Here is a 16,936-nt window from a genome sequence, read left to right as displayed (position 1 = left end):
ATTTCATGATAAGGGAGTTTATGACTGGATATTTTTCAGCAGATGATTTGTGCAGTGTGTTAGAGCAGACTAGGTTTTAAATTCTGCATCTCATTCTGCAGACATATCTGAAACTCCAATACTAACCTTTTAAAAGGTTCTCTCCCCCTTTTTTCCTTTTTTCCACTCATGTAAACAAATTATTTTCATAGAGATTCTGCAGTAACTCACTTTTTGCCTGCAGTTTTATACCCGCTCATGTTGAGCTCTACAAACCATCATTCATGACCATTATATTAAAGTGTTTGGTGATAGTTGATAACAGTTTGGAGTTTTTTCACATTAAGAAAACTATTTAAGAAAAACTTATTCCCTTGCAACAAAGGGAAGAGAGGTAAAAGCACTGTAAGAGACAATGGCGCTTTTAACAGTTTGAAACAAGTGCCCAGTGCTGAACTCTGTAAATCAGAGTGTTTTGTTTCGTGATATGAAGTACAAGTACATAAATGGCAGCAGCTGTTGGGCAAAATTATTGCTGATACAGTTTTTTAATCACATTGCTAGTGCAGTCAAGAACAAAAACGTAAAACTACTTGCATTTTACAGGGTGGTAAGTAGAATCGTCTTAGCTGATTTCATAACAGTAATTCTTTGAGTCGGGAAGTGTCAGTTGTTGCCACTGAGTATCAACACTACACTTTCCAGTTATTTGGGCTACAGGGACACATTTTGTAAGATGCAAATGTTAAAAGGAGGCTGATGGATTGCGTACTCAATAAAAGCTTTGGTTTAATTTCTTTCAGGGCTTTTTATTAGAATATAACATTTTGTGGCAACCTGATTTCCATCAAGAGTTGTCCACACTGTGTTTTGACTTTGAAAAATTCAGTGGCCACAAGACGTAGTCTCTCCTATTTGGTAATTACATGTTCAAATTTAAAGGACAAACAAGCAAATAAATTCCACTCGGGCAGACATTTATTATTAGGCCATTTTTTACTTGTATCTGGTATTACATCAACAGAATCATCATTCTACTGTGTTATTATAATAGATACAGAAATTAATGGCAAGTCACTTACAGTGAAAAGTAAAGTCTATTTTTAAAAATGAAATTGAACAAATCAATGCTCATAAATTTGTCCCCTGTTATTATACCCATGTGCACAGCTGCCTCAGTTGCATATCCCAGTGGTGTTCTCAGGTACCATTTCTGGATGTGTTTATGCATTTGCAATATTTGCATTCAGACATTAGCATAGAAGAGAATGATAGTGTGCTCAGAACTGGACGCTCATATTTTCACTGACATATTTATTATATTATTGCAGTTATAATCTCATTAGAAAAAAAGATCAATGGTACATTTCTTTTCAAAATTTCAGGTTTCCTAGAATTATGGAAAACATACATATTCTTTTTTTTTGGTTCTGTTTTCCAAAACTTGTACCACAAGCCTGATTCCCTGCCTTGTGGTACCAGTTAATGTTGCAGGACATTTGACATAAAATTGATGAGATTAATTTGCAAGAGTAGAGCTGCCAACATCCAATTGCTCAAACTCTTGGTTTGATGTACATTTTCTCCATTGGATTATTGTGTTATTCCTAGAATGCTGGTACACATTTGAAATACATATGTTAAAATTGCAATTGACAAAGCTTTGGAAAAAGGAGTTGGCAAGAAACAATTTCACATGGCAGAAACAGACTAATCTAACTGGAATATTTAAACCAAATGCTAGAGTTATATTTCTCTCAGGGCAACCCAGACCACTGAGAAGGAAACAGAACAGAAATGTGCAGAGGACAAGCATACCATGTTCTTCTAATCCAATAGTCAAAAAAAACCCTGTCAGCAGTGAAACGCTCATTAAGGTGTAGCTTTTTTTCTTTGCATTGGTGAAAGTATGCAGTGAACTACAAAGATATTCCCTTTATGGTGACAAAATTGTGGATAAGAATAAATAAGCAGTGGATGACATGATCTATTACAGGCTCGCCTAGAGAGTTTACGTGAAGGGTTAAGCACACTCAAAATTGCATATCATGTAATCCTAATGAAATGCTTCCTAAACCTTGTAAAAGCATTCCCAAATCCTTTTAAATGAAGTCTGTTGAAGTAATTAATCCAAATAATGTGCTGTTCAGGGTGCGTGTTCCGATTATGGATTCATGGTCTGCTAGTTAATTTTGAAGGTCACGCACAGCCAACATGGATGCATAGTTAAGTTACTTTTTGTCAATTATCTCAAAATAAATGATGGCATGGGTGGTGGATCTTCCTGTTAATGGAAAGTCCTTGCTTTTAAGTTTAGTATGGGATTTTCTTGCCCCTTTTTGGTTCTTGCACAAATGCTACAACTCATGTACTATCCTCACGGAACATGAAGTATGTGTTGAAAATACTTATTTGTATGAAAGGATTGGAAGTAAGAGGGATAGTTGAAAGTCAGTGATACTATCCTGATTTATACCAATGGAAAACTTGTCCCAGATGAGCACATTCTTAGGGTTCCAATTCATATATTAAATAAGAAACTCAATTACTTATTTGAAAGTTTAATGTATTGTACTTTAAGTAGCCAAAGCAGAACAAGAGTTAGAAGAAGCCAGGCAGAGGATTAAAAAACCACCAGCACACTTAAATAGTATGTGTAAGTGTACGAAACAAAATTACTAATATTTTTGTGTTGTCACAATAGTTTCTGGAGTTCCCTGACTTATGCTTAATAGCGTGACCACAGGGTTATCTGTCAGTGTCTCTGTTTGGCTGTAAGTTACTTACCACTCTTTGTAAAAGTGTCTTCTTATCTGTATATAATTTCTTGATTTTCCTTGAGATGAACAAATAATAACCTTGGAAATCTTGGCTTGTTTGGCATGTTAGTTTTCAGCGAAATAATTTTGTCATTTTCAGTCAGGAACAGAAAATTACTTGTGGATTGCTTTCAAAGACTGAGAATCCTACTTATTTCCTAAGAGATCTTTGTACTGTATTTGTTAATCTCTCTGTCTTTACTGGGAGAAAAAATCAGAACTCATCTATCTCAGATCCAATTTTTTCTTCTATGTAGACCAAAGGTTTAAATTCACAAGAGGAACTAAGACTTAAAAGGAGAGAGGCAAGCTAGTCACACTCCTTAAAATTCAATAATAATTGAGGTACATAAAGGCTTAACATTTAGAAGGTATTGCAAACGCTAAACTCTGTATATAAGCAATGGCAAAAGGTAGGCCACCTCATCAGAGAGTGATGTAGAGCAGAAGCCTCATTAGTTCTCTACAGGAGCCACACTGGGAGCAATGCCAGTTCCTTCTATTGGATACCCCACTGTATAACTTGAAACAGTCACCTATTTTCTGTATGCAATGCAAGGACAGAGTTATGTCTAAGAATGTGACTCACATGTATGCTGAGCGGGAAGCTGTCTGGAAGTGCCATAGAGTGGCCTAAGTGTGGGGGGACCTTTTGTATAGGGGGATGAGGTGCCTCTCTGCGCTCTGGATTCATAGCAGTGAACTACCTCCTTCGTTTAGACATGTAAGCAAAACATTTGTTTCAGGAAAGAGAATGTGGCAACTTGCTTACTAAGTGGCTTCAGCAGTCAGTTGATGCATGGAAAATCCAGTGCCACATCCTTTCCCTTGGAATTGGAGATAAATTTATCCTAGAGTTTCAAACCTTGAGAAAACATGTGGGAGACTGGAATATGCATGTTCTGAACTGAAAGCTACCTCAGTCTCTTGTCAATGTGCTTTTACTTTGCATTAGATACTTACTTTTTAATTAGAGCTGACTAGGAAACAAGGTGATTTAGGTGAGCCTGGAATTATCAAATCTACCTTTGATCATCTGACTGCTGAACACAGTCATCTTAGAATTCATGTATTGTAATATATAACTGTCTCCAAAAGGATATTCTGACCATAGGCTGTGATCTTGCTGTTAATTACAAAAGGAGTGTTTGAGAATATGAACTTAAATTTTTGGGAGTGAATCTGAGCCTTAATAACAATGTAGTTATTAAGTTCTGTTGTTAAGTATTCATTCATTATCCATCTATATCCATTAATTTTTTTTTTTTCATTGAAGGGAAATGTTTTACCACAAAAGAGATTCGCCTTCCTTTCTCTGTGAGAGTACCTAATAACCCAGGGATGGTGGCAGTTACTTTGGTGACATGAGACCAATGGTCCACATGCTGCTCCAAATCAGAGTGGTTTGAACCTAGATAAATTATTTATGTGAGTATTGTAAGCCAACAGGAGAGAGAGTTTCAGAGGCCACTGCAGCAGTTTCCTCATGTTTCTGTTCAAGAGTTAACCTGGTGAACATGATAAGAAAGTATATCTCTTGCAGCAGACTCCAAAAGCAGGATATGTGGAGATTAGTTAGTCAATCCTTCATAGGTCTTCATATGAAATATGAAACAACTGGATATCTTCAAGTCATGATGGTTATATACCTCCTCGGCATGGAAATTTGTCTACAGAAGAAGTTTAGCTTCCTGGGAATATATGTATCCTCAGGGTTAGATAGCAGGGAGGTTGAATGTGGGAAGGTTGCATCCCCTATTTTTGGACTTGGCATCCAAAGTTATGTCTTAGATATCAGACCTCAGAGATCAGACTATTACAGACTGAGAATTATTCTGAAGTATTTGAGAGGTGGGGCTGTTAGAAAGCAGAACTTGACAAAAAGATTTGAAAATACAGGAATTCCTTCAGAAATGTTGAGTGTACTATATGAGTTATGACATTTCAAAGTCCTATATACATAGTAAACAATAACAAGTTTCCTTCCAAAGTGTTTCCTTCCAATGTATTATGCCCAAAGGAGCAAAATATCTTTTGCAGTTCTTAAATGATAGATGAAAACTCAGGAAAGAGTTCACTGAGACACAGACTAACCTCAGAAATAAAATGTTTGTAAATTCAAAAACTTTTAAAAAGCCCAGAAAATACATACTTGAAAATTTGAGATTCCTTGAAGGCTCTCATTCCCTTCTCAGTTAAAACCTTAGTATGCTTTTAGTTATTCAGATCCGTCAGCATAGATGCCTCTGCCCATTCACAATAGCATAATCTAATTTGCGGTCATAGTCTATCTTCACTTGGAGAAACAATTTCAACAGCAGTGTGCAACTGCCTCGGGGTGTGAACAGAAGACCTTATTGAAACTGGGTATTCATGGGATAAGTAAGGACAACTTACCCAGCACCTTATGAACAGCGTTCGTGACTTTACTGGATCTTGAATCGCAGTTCAGTGCCAGTAGTTTTCCTTGCTGTGCTGATGGCTTCTCCCAAATTAAGTAAAAGTTATATTTGTTTGGAGGATTAAAAAAAACCAGTTAAAACTTGCTGTAGTTTACTCAAAGGGTAAGGCCATGAAGATATTTAAGAAAAAGGGTCCAGTGCTGCTTCTAGGCTATCTACATACTAAAACAAACAAAAGGAAAAAGGAGAAAATTAGTACCTGGAGAGAGGCAGAAATCTTCTGTGTAGCCTCCTTGCATTGTATTTGCACATACGTTGCTCTGAAGTGTATTCTCTTGCCCTCAATGTTTTACATTTTAAGAGTAGCACCTCAAGGAAAGATAAAAAGAGATAGGTAAAAATGATTTTGGGATGAAGAACTAGCCATCTTTACTTCAGGTTTAGATATTGGACTTTCATACTACCCTGAAAAACATGAGGATAATATTTATTTAAAACAGTATTTTGGATATTATTGTAAGATTCATGAAGCTCTAATAATAGAGCAAAATACAATGAGGGCCATAGGAAAGTCTGTCTTAGCATATACACCTACTTTTTACTTCTGTTATACAACTGCTATGATTCCTGGTACCTTGCTGCAGACTTTTATCAGCTGCCTACATACGTGCAGCACTCCATTTTAATTAGCCTCAAGATTCAAGGCTTAGAAGGAGTAGCAGGGGTTTCTCATTGTCTTCACAAACTAGTGATCTGCCCAGAAAATGAGGAATGAATAAGGCATTATGCAGTCAGAAGCCAGTATTCCAGCACAGAGCGAAGCAGGAAGAGTAGGAGATAAAGGAGGGGGATTTTCACTGACTTTTCTGGGCCTTCAAAATTACTGAAAAAATCCCTTTTTTAATAAATCACACCAATTTTAGAAATACAGATGTTTTCCTTTAATTCTTATCGTATAATGTTGGACTAGGTATTTTAGGATAAAAATTTTCTCACATCTGTACAGTATTCCTGATATTTTTATTTTAAACTTTTATTTAGGCATCAGTGGTATTTCTCGAAAGCCTCTCATGAAAATAGTACCTTTCAAGCATGATTTTTCATTTTTCAGTCCATGCTTAGAGGAGGAAAAAAGACTATTCTTTCCTTCCTTTCAAAAATTTATGACCTTGGGATTTAAATCATTGCTATTCACAAACTGGCCTTGACAAAAAAAGGCTAAGGATTATCTCTTTAGCAACTTTTGAATCAAAGCTGCATTATTGATATGAAGCTAAAAAGGCTTTGCAATTCTTTATATAATTAAAAGCAACTGTTATTATGGAAATTTGTCAGAACAGCTGTTCCACTGGAAGAAAGATTACGCTCTTCTCTATTGGTAATCCCTTTAAATCTCTGACATGATTCATGGCTTCTCAAACAGTGCCTGTAAATTAAACAAAACTGGATGCCGTCCATACATAAAAGATATTTATTTATTACCTTTACTTTCACCTCTATCAGCAAGGTATGAAGGAATACAATAGCAGAACTCAGACTGGGTATTAAGAGTCATGCAAATGTCCATTCTTATGAACTTTATTTCTATTTCCCTTTTCCAAAATACTCATTTCATTATGCCCAAAAGTGGTGTCAGGCTTCCTGATGAAGTTACACACATCCAGGCCTGAAGAGTTTACAATCATTATTTTATGCTTGAGCCATCGGTCAAGGGTGACAGATCGGAAGGAAAGGATAGACTTTGCGGAGTTTGGTAAGGGTGTGAGACACTTTTGAAATTAGATGAAAAGCTTTAGCTCTGTCCAAATTTCTGCCATTCCTTGTGGAGAGCAGAAAAAGATTTTTCTTCCTAGCTGCCTTACAGGAAAGGAACAGCCTGTCAGTACTCCAGCTAAAGGTTTTTCTTTTGTTCCTGGCTTTCAAGCCAGGAAGAGTTTTGGAAAGGGGAGAAAGACTAATCAAGATTTTTCTCATTAAAGAGGAAGAAGTAGTAGTGATGAGAAGTAGGGAAAAAAAAAAAAAGCAAACGTGAGCTTTAAAGACCAAACTTGGTTAATGACTTACTGGGTTTCAGAGTGTATAGATATAGTGCACTTCTGTAGTGTATTTTGTAGAGCTGAGGGAGCTCAGAAGTAAAGAAGTCTGGGCTTGCACAGAAGCAAGAAGATGCTGCTTTTTCAAATCAAGTCCTGCAGCTGGGATGGAGTAACACATGCAACCGTACTGGCTAGGGACTGACTGCCTGAGAAGGAGCTCTGCAGGAAAGGAGGTGGAAAGGGAAAGAGGGGGGGAAGGTCCTGTTGGAAAATGAGTCAGCAGTGCACCCTTGTGGCAATGAAGGCTAAGCGCGTTCGGTGCTACAGCAGAAGGAACGCAGCCATCAGGGCAAGGCGTGTAGTTTTGAACTCCTCAGTACAAGAAAGGCACTGAAAAACTGGAGAAAGTCCAGCCAAGGGCCAAAGAGTGTTTAGGGGACTGGAGCACGTGATGTACAATGAGACGCAGAGGGAGCTGGGTTTGCATAGTAGAAGAGAAGGGTAACGCTATCTGCACTTCTTTAATTGCCATATTTACCTGCTTAAGGAAGTGGGAAGTTACTGCAGATGCAGAGACTTTTCTCAGAGGTGCACAGCAAAGAGGACAAGAGCCAATGTAACACAAGTTTCAGCAAGGGAAATTCTAATTATATGTAAGAAAAAAAAATTCACGAAGAGTGGTTAAGGACAGGAACAAGTTGTCCAGGTACTTGTGAAATCTCCATCTGTGGAGATTTTCTGAATGGTTCTGGGGAAGCATTTAGAACCTGGGAACCTGATCTCATTTTGAATTTGGCCTTGCTTTGAGCGGGAGGTATGACTAGGTGAGCTCCAGAGGTCCCTTCCAAATTGACATGGTTCTGTGCTTCTACGATCCACACTGTTAGGCAGCCAGATTTCTCCCAGCGTGTTTCTGAATTCTATATGAGATTGTTCATGTTTCTTAAGCAAATTTTCAGCCTTACTTTGCGCATGTCGCAGCCCTTTTATTTTTTCGTCCTGATACTGAAATACCATTTCTAAGAGATACTGACAGGCAACTATCATTAAAGGCCTGTTGATTCAAATGCTAGACCAGTAAGAGGTAGGCTTCTGTGCAACAAAATATCTCCTGATTTGTAAAGTAGGGAGAATGTTGCTTTGGCAAAGTTATTTGGCAAAGTATAACTTGATAGAAGCTAATGAGGAAGACATTTGACAAGAGCCGTGGAAAGTTCAAGAAGGACAAAAACTTTGCTTTTGGTACACTTTTTCAATTTAAGTGGTGGCAGCATTGCAATATTACAAATTGTTTTTTTCCTTTTTTCTTCAGATATTTGGAACTCTTTACTGTTTTCCAGCCTTTACGTTCAGTTTCCTCATGCAAACTTCATAAATCGTTACTATTTTCTATTAGTAGAGTGTGGTCAATCACAGGCTAAGGAGGGTTGTTAAGAATGTAGTTCTGAACTGTGCCTGTTTTCCCCCCGCCATCTTAAGTAGTGCGACTCAAAGTCAGATCTAAGGAAAAGAGAAGCTGTGTTATGTGAGTGAAGGATCAGCACTGGTTTTAGATCCTGGAGTAACTAGGGAAGGGTTAATATTGGTTGCTACTGAGTAGAATCCGGTGAGGAAAAAACCCACTATCATACAATAACCACAGAAGGCCTGTAACTGGACTTCAGAAGCATATGGGGAGAGGATTTATATCTACAAACAACATAATAAGAAGAAAGAAAGAAAGAAATCAAGAAAATACACAGTAGGAAGCTGCTCAAAGAAATAGTCGAGTACAATTGTCTTTGGTTTGTGCAGACTGCTGTCCAAAAAGTAGGGCCCCTGGACTCTTTTTGTAGTAGAGAGAAGCTTTCATTATGGCTTGCAAAAAATTATATAAAATACTTACACAAACAGAATAAAGATTGCTGAGGCTCACAAAGACCACTAAATATCTTATTTTACATTTGTTTTTTCAAAGGGAACGATCTTGTTTTGACCCTCAGTAGACTGATTTACCAGAAGGAAAAACTACAGCACCACACTGTGACAGCAGATTACAGGAAGGAGGAGATGCAAACCACTCACATGAAAAATGACTCGGTGACAGGTAAGAGAACCATTACATAGATCATTATCTCGGGAAAAAAGTTATAGTAAGAATTTTCCATCTATGGAAGTCTTTATAGACGTTTTTGGACTAAGAAGTCTGAAGTAACTTAAATACAGTTTAGCTAATGCTAAATAAATTTTGGTCTGAAAGATGCAAAGGAAATTGACTTCTTAAAGTCATTTTCAGCTTGATATTCCCTAGTTTGGGAACTCTTCAAGAAAAATAGCTTGCTTTCTCCTTTTAAAAGCTGAAATTTTTGAGTCAGTTTTTTAAAACTGAGATTTTATACCTCTTTACCTCAATTAATTCAGTAGTGCCCCCTTTTAAAAAGTAGGAATGTGCCTCCATAAATAATCACCAAGATCATGTACCTTGATCCTGGTTGCTGAACCCACGCCTCAGATATCTGGGACTAAAAGGGTTAGAGCTCTTCTCTAGAATCTTGTCAACTCTCTTCATTTTCTGAATTGCAGCAAGAAGCAAATAAAGTCAGTGAAGTTTCTCAGTAATTGGTGTAATATGCTCCCTGTGGTTAACATAGCCAAGCAGGTGGGCAGCCTCGTTTTGCTTCGCTGTGTTTTCCAAGTGATCTCTGAACAAAGGGTATGATGAATGATATTGTGTGGGAGGTGTCTGCCAAGGCACCATGGGATTAGTGTTAGAACTGGTCTTACTTCACATTACTTCATTAATGATCTGGAAGAGGGAGTAGGCAGCCCATTAATTAAATTGGCAGATATTACACAGAAATAATTCTAAGATCCTAGCTAGAATAGAAGCATGGGCAAATTAAAAGCAAAGACCAGTATTAACAAAGTAAGATTAATTTGGGAAAAACAAAGTCTCTTTGCCTGTAGCCACATCTGAGGCAGTCATTTCTGCAGTTTGTGTTTGTATGTACATTTGTATAGTCTGTACATTTAAATGCTGTTCTTTTTACAATTAAACACTCAGCAGTTTGAGAGAAGTAACAACCACACAAGATTCAGGGATTTCTTTTTTCAGTTGGCATAAGGAGATAAGGTATGAGAAGCAGTATGTTTTGGTTTCATACTTGATCAAAAAAACCTCTGATATACTTTAAATCTGCCTGACCTGCCTTCATCTGATCTGCCTGCATCTCTCTGAAAACACTATACATTTGATTCCATACTAAGACAGAGCAGCTTTATGGACCATCTGCTATGGAGCATTTTATGGAAAAAGCTCTCTGGTGCTCTGTCTACTGGTGGTCACAGTTGTAGAGTTGTTGCTCAATGTTTTTAGTGTGTCAGAACCATCTTACTGATGGTATATTGTAAAATGTTACTTGTATTTTATATTTTTATGTAAACTCATATTTTATATTTTTACTCTCTGTAGCCATTTCATTTCAATCTTTGCTGTCTGGACAGCAAATGTAAATTTAAATAATCCAAACTAGCTAGGCTTGATGAAGTCTATTTTATTCATTCAGTGCTACGGCATCCTTGTTCCCTGATCAGTTTGTATGGGGACCTGATTAGGGCATGTCATGACTCTTCAACCACAGTTCCAAGTTGTCTTTCCCACAGAAAACCAACATAGGCTGAAAAGAGGGAGGAAGAAACAATGTATTCCCCATTCCCAGCATGGAGATGAGACTTATTAGGGAGAGGATCCAGACTCAGCAGCAGGGAAATGTTCCTTTAGTTATACCTAAATTGTTGAACCTGGGAACAAATTCCAGGTCCTAGGTTCCATAGCTTCCATATCCCATGTACCCAGGTCTTTGTTATTACAGTGCCTGAATGCTTCATAATATTATCTTCTTTAATAAATATTCCTTAAAACTTAATTTCATCTCCGAATAGGTCAAGTCATAGCTCTGTAAGTCTCATCTGTCTGGCTCATCTAACATACAACATGTGAGTTGGCACAAAAGAGAACAGCAGTGCTTGAAACCAACCTGCAAATGTGAGAAACTACTCTTCTGTAGCTAGACTAGTATTTCACCTATCTTCTTTTCCTCTAGACGTATCAGACATGAGGATGGACATGATAAGAGCACATGAAAGGCCAAATGACTATGCTGCACATCTCTCATGGCAGTTCTACTCTATATCTTTGCATAACTTGTCTTAGCCATAGCATGACAGTAAACACTTGAACTTGTTCAAGTGAAAGTAGGCAGTTGGGCTGTGAGTCCCGTTCAAACTCATTTGTTTCATTCATACATTACCCCATCCTTTAACCATGAACTAAACTTAACTGATCCTAGCTACAAAAAACATGCATTTAGCTGTATTAAAACACATTATCCATTTTACATAGGCTACATCTAATTCCCATTGAAGGGTGTGAACAGGAAAGGAGCCACGTTCTCTTTTAACATGTCCTCTGATCTGGACAGAGGACCATGACTGCAGAGTGCACCACAGAGCATATCTTCAGACAAAGTTTAAATGTAGAGTAGGTGATCCTGACTATTCTGCATGTCTGAAATATCAGCATCAGTTGACCCTTTATCAATACAGTGATTTGAGTCACCTGTAACGCTCTCAAACTTTTTCTAGACCATTGCTAAAACATTGAAGTGCAAAGGACTAAGACTAGTGCTTGACAGAGCCCCACTATGGACTTCTCAATTTGATAATTGTAGCCAATTGTCTTCATGAATCAGAGATAAATCATGGGTTAAGGTGGAAATAAGTAATGTATCTAGGACGCAATATTGCAGTTTTTGTGGTGCTTGGAAGTCTATAATAGTTCTACGTATAACCACAGAAAAGAGGCTCATAATACAGCAGCGCTCTCAGGAGGAAGCTGGCAACATAACAGAACCTGAATAAGTCAAGAAATAGAAAAGTATTACTGCAAGTGCATCTGTCAAGCTGGAGGATGCAGGAGAAAATGAGGAGGTGACAGGTTGGGCAGAAAGAGAAATAGCATAATATGAAGTGAGTTAATGATGCCAGCAATTTTTAGCAGTTGGAAAGGTAAGGACTGCAAAGGCAAGGTGGCACTCTATGATTTATGTGCAAGAAGCAGGCAAGGTGATATTTTTTAAAGTGTATTTTTAAGCTACTAGGATGAGCTCAGATGGTCAAGTTCACTATTGTTCAGCATGCATATTATAAGAACTGTATTGCTGGAGTTATCCAGCTAAAGGATTTGCATCTCTTCTGAATACAGTCAAATTGGGATGACTTGCTATTAAGAAGTATTATACTGAGAATCAAAGGCTTTGTTCCTCTCGTGCCAGTTATATGCCGATATAGCTCCATTAATTTCAATTGCAGTTTTGCCTGATTTACCCTATTGAAAGCAGAAAGTTTAACTGTGTTAAAAATATTTATTGTAAAGATGTATTTTTTAAGAGAAGTCATTTGTGTTGACTGAAGATCCGTGTTTTTTTCAGCCCAGTTGTAAAAAACTTAGTGCCTTGGATAGCAAAAATAAATCGTACACATACAGCTGCAGTGCCAGGTACCTGAACTGTTAATCACACTAACAAAATAAATAGCAAAGCAAATTATTAAGAGGTACAACATTTTACTGATTTTCTTTATTTAATAAAACTGTAAAGAGTTATTGCTGATATTGCATACTAATTAATAAATAGGCTTTATTTTCTTAAACTACAAAGAAATTGAAAGTTATGATATGAAGGAAACTTAGCCTAAAACTACAGATTTTTATTACCTACTTAGATGGAAGTCAGTATAAGTTTTTTTTTTTTACTCTACACCATTTTTTAAAAAGTAATTGGCATTAGTATTTTTGCAAACAGAAAATGAAATAGAGTAACAATATACTATGACATATTTCTATAAGAGTGCTTCTAAATATGCATATCAGTGCATTCCAAGTTCTGTTTTGATGACTAGTTTTAACTTTTTCAAAATTTTTGGAATTGAAAAGAATCAGAAAACTTAAATTGAGCTGTGGAACAACAGACAATGTATTTTCTGTATGAAAATCAGAGAAAATTGACAGGGTATGAACATTTGACAAAAAGCGACAATGTAACTCTAAAAATCTCATAATAATCTGAAAAATTAATGGGTTACTCCACTTCCTTTGACAATAATGGACTGTTTGTTTCCAGCTATTTTTTGCAAAAATGTCTGTACTTCAATGATCTTAAATGTACACTGTATATTTTATGAGCTGAGCAGGCATTGTTGGGACAATGCATATATTATAGTTAGAAAATACTTTTACCATGATCCTAGATTTGAGGAGTCCTAAAAATAAATTAAAACAAGATGGAACAAATAGATTTTGGGTATTGTGTTAAAACGGAATGTCTGTTTGATCTTCCCTATTTCCAGGCTTTTCTGATATTTCAAACTATTGTTTTCTTGCTCTCATGTGGCAAATCTGTCCTAGGTGTAATCTGTTCTCAGTTTAGGTTATAACTGTTTATTCTGGAATGAGTTTGATAACTATTCTGGAAAGGTGCCCTAGCAGTGTTTAACAGTGAAACTTGCAACTAAGGAAACAAATTATCTCGAAGAAGTAAAATTCAGCGCATCGCATGCTTCGGACATTTGAAAATAAAGAATAACAGCTGTCAGAGGAAGCTTGTTGAAGTAGTTTGCAGTAAAGAATAAATCATCTTGGAGTGCAGTGGTTGAAATTTTCAGTAAATAAGTGGTCAGGTCAGCTAGTAGTGCAGTAGTCGCTGGTTACTGCAAGGATAGTAGCTTAAAAACGGCAGGGAAAATGGTATGTGAATTCATCAATGTATGACTGGTGTGCTGGCACAACCTTAACTATGTCATGAACACAAAAATGCTGTAATACAACTTCACCATAAGGGACTCAAGGCCATACATATATTTTAGCAGCTGCTGTGTGTAAGGAAAACCTATTGCAAGAATTTGTTTTTCATGAGACTACAGAAGAGATGTCGATCATTTAATCAAATCATAAATTCTCAAGATCATCATAATCAGAGAAGGCCAAGTATCTATTTGATGTAAGAAATATCTGTTAAGGAATTTCTCTCGAGTATCATCAGTAGTTGGCAAATTTCATTCCTTTAACAATGTTTTCATTATTGCTGTGTCTATACAACAGCACAGTAGGTTTTGTACTACTGATCTTTTCTGTATTCTCAGTGCAAACTAATAGATATTTTAAATGCAACTTACTGTTAGCAGTTGAAACAACATACAAAATAAAATAATTCAGTACTTTTCAACTGCATATTTCTGTACTGGAAATATCAATTTCTGTGCAAATTGAAATCACCCTCACTGAGTATGAAAATGACCTGTATGTAATCTGTGAGCTACAAATCTAGCTGTTTTAAAATAGCTTAAAGACCAGCTTACTTTGGAAATACAGAAATAGCTATAATCCTTTGCTCGCTTAGCCTGAAAATAGATAGACCATTAGTTATACTTCCTCTGCTTTATACTATCCACAAAAAAGACAGGTGTGTGACAACTGAATAATTACTTCTTAATAAGCATCTGTTAAGAACCTGGCAATCACACCTACACTAATCCTAGAGAGTAAAGCTGCAGAAGTAAAATAGGTTAGCCTTTCATCAGAACTGCTATACCAAACCAAATAAATGGGTTATTTATTTAGTATTTTTAAAGTAACTGACAATGGCCAGCATCAAATACTCCAGAAAATTGAAACAGATTCTTGAGTGGACAATTATGGCAATTATGGGCACATCCTTAAAAAAACAAAAACAAAAAACCAGAAATTTTCAGTTAGGCTAATATTTGAAATTACTTTTTCACATTGCTTGATACCTCTTTACAAGTATCTATGGTAGATTAACTTTAATATATGGATAATTTTATTGTTATTATGGATTTAAGGTCACTTTCAGGTACTGTTCTCATTTTAAAGTGATATTTTTCTACTACAGTTTTCTACAGAAACCTCAAAGACAAAGGGGATGAGTAAGGCCAAGCCTGTAAAGCATGCCCTTCTGACTGATGATATGTGGGCTCTGCCAGTCTGTGGAGTGAGGGCTGGGCACACATACATGCACACATGGCCTTCTTTATAAGGAACTACACATTTCCATCATACAAAAGGTAAAGGTTCTTGTGCAGATGCTGATGGACAAAATATTTAGCCACTGTGCTTCTGTCTCATTCAATATAAGTAGTGTTTGAAAAAGATAGTTCATTGGTGCTAGAGCAATTCCACATTAACAGACCATGCACTACAACATTAATTTTGTCCATCAAAGATGCCACCATCTCTTATCCATTCTCTATTTACACCAGAATAATATATAATAATATATACAGCAGAACTAACCCCCCCCCAAAAACAGTAGACATTATTTTTCTTGGAAAACAGAATGGAGATTAAGGGAGGGAGGAGATCTTGAGCAAGAGATGCGTGATAGACGTTGAAGCCATCAGAATTTGAGTTGTGGTGCATGATCTGTTTTATCTGATAGTTGTGCTAACAGTGAATTGTGAATTGAGGAATATATAGTATTATTCAGCTTTACTTTTATTTCCTGGCTTTTGTCAGTTTGATATCAGGGAATTGCTAGATATTTCAAATTGCTTTACATCTATAAAAATGTATTTTAATATTGTCTAATGTAACTGAATATTTTCATTGAGTGTATACTTCTTCTGTCTACTGTTAACACATCGTTGTTATCTTGTCGCAGAGAGTTCAACGCAATGATTACGTGCTGTAAGAAAATATTCTCTTTTAAATTCAAGCTTATTGTCTTTCAATTTTATCAAATGCCTGCTTGTTCTTTTATTATGAAAGAGGATAACTGGATTTTCACTGTTACCTGATCAAACTCAACTGAGAGTCATTGCTTCTCAGCAGTTAGGAGCAGCAGCAGCAAAGAATTTCATCTAGAACTGAAAGATTTAGGGGAAAATGACTTTAAAATATATGATTGTATATGCATTCGTGTCTTCTGTACAGGTAGGTTATTATACTTTAGGAACGTGACCAGACCTCCAGTTGACCTGGCTCTGTATCAGCCTAGTTTCTGATAGTTCATCATCTTTTTGTCCCTGCTCCTTCCTTGTTGCTATCCTCCATTCCTCAGTAATTCTTTTTATGCATTTAGACATACATGTATAATATGTACATATATGTACTTTTGACTAAGCCTTGAATATCAGCATCTTCACTTATATGCTGTTGTAACCGTCCCTAATATCCTCTTTCTTTAGAGTGACTTTAGAATGACTTCTACTTCTGTTGAAAACAACTGTTTTGAACGTATCCAGCATCTTAATACAAGAAAGTTCAGTACACGTGCAAAGTGCTTGTCTTGTTGTGTTAATAACTGCCGTAAAATTATTACAAATCAGTATTCCCACAGTAGTGAAGAGTATCTTCATACCTAACATGCATATTATAGTTGCTTCTGCAAAAGAATTGCAGCTGCAAGGTCACTGATGTGTACAGCTGACCTGGCAAATACAAGCAGCTGTCTATGTATAATTGTGCCTGGATCCTTATAGTCAGGAAAATTACTTAGCTGAGCACTCATCCTATTTCTGTGATGCCAGAAGTACAAGTGGAAAAGGACTAGCGTTAACATGGGAGTCCTAACTGTACCATTAAAGACACATCAGCTGCTGTAAAATATCTGAAGAATTTGTTCCAAATACGAGTTAAAGTACCTCC

General features: G+C 36.6%; 1 protein-coding gene across 1 annotated transcript in view; it reads left to right on the top strand.

Moving 5' to 3' along the window:
- AGA (aspartylglucosaminidase) overlaps positions 1–16,936 on the top strand; it is a 153,977-nt gene that overhangs the window by 58,454 nt on the left and 78,587 nt on the right. Inside the window, exons 12-13 of the mRNA XM_068942545.1 lie at positions 9,194–9,322; positions 15,183–15,354. The gene's annotated coding sequence lies outside the window, so the exon portion shown is untranslated. The remainder of the gene's footprint in view (positions 1–9,193; positions 9,323–15,182; positions 15,355–16,936) is intronic.

This window comes from Struthio camelus, chromosome 4 (genome assembly GCF_040807025.1).
Source record: "Struthio camelus isolate bStrCam1 chromosome 4, bStrCam1.hap1, whole genome shotgun sequence".
Lineage (NCBI taxonomy): Eukaryota > Metazoa > Chordata > Aves > Struthioniformes > Struthionidae > Struthio > Struthio camelus.
This window is presented reverse-complemented; position numbering and strand designations above follow the sequence as displayed.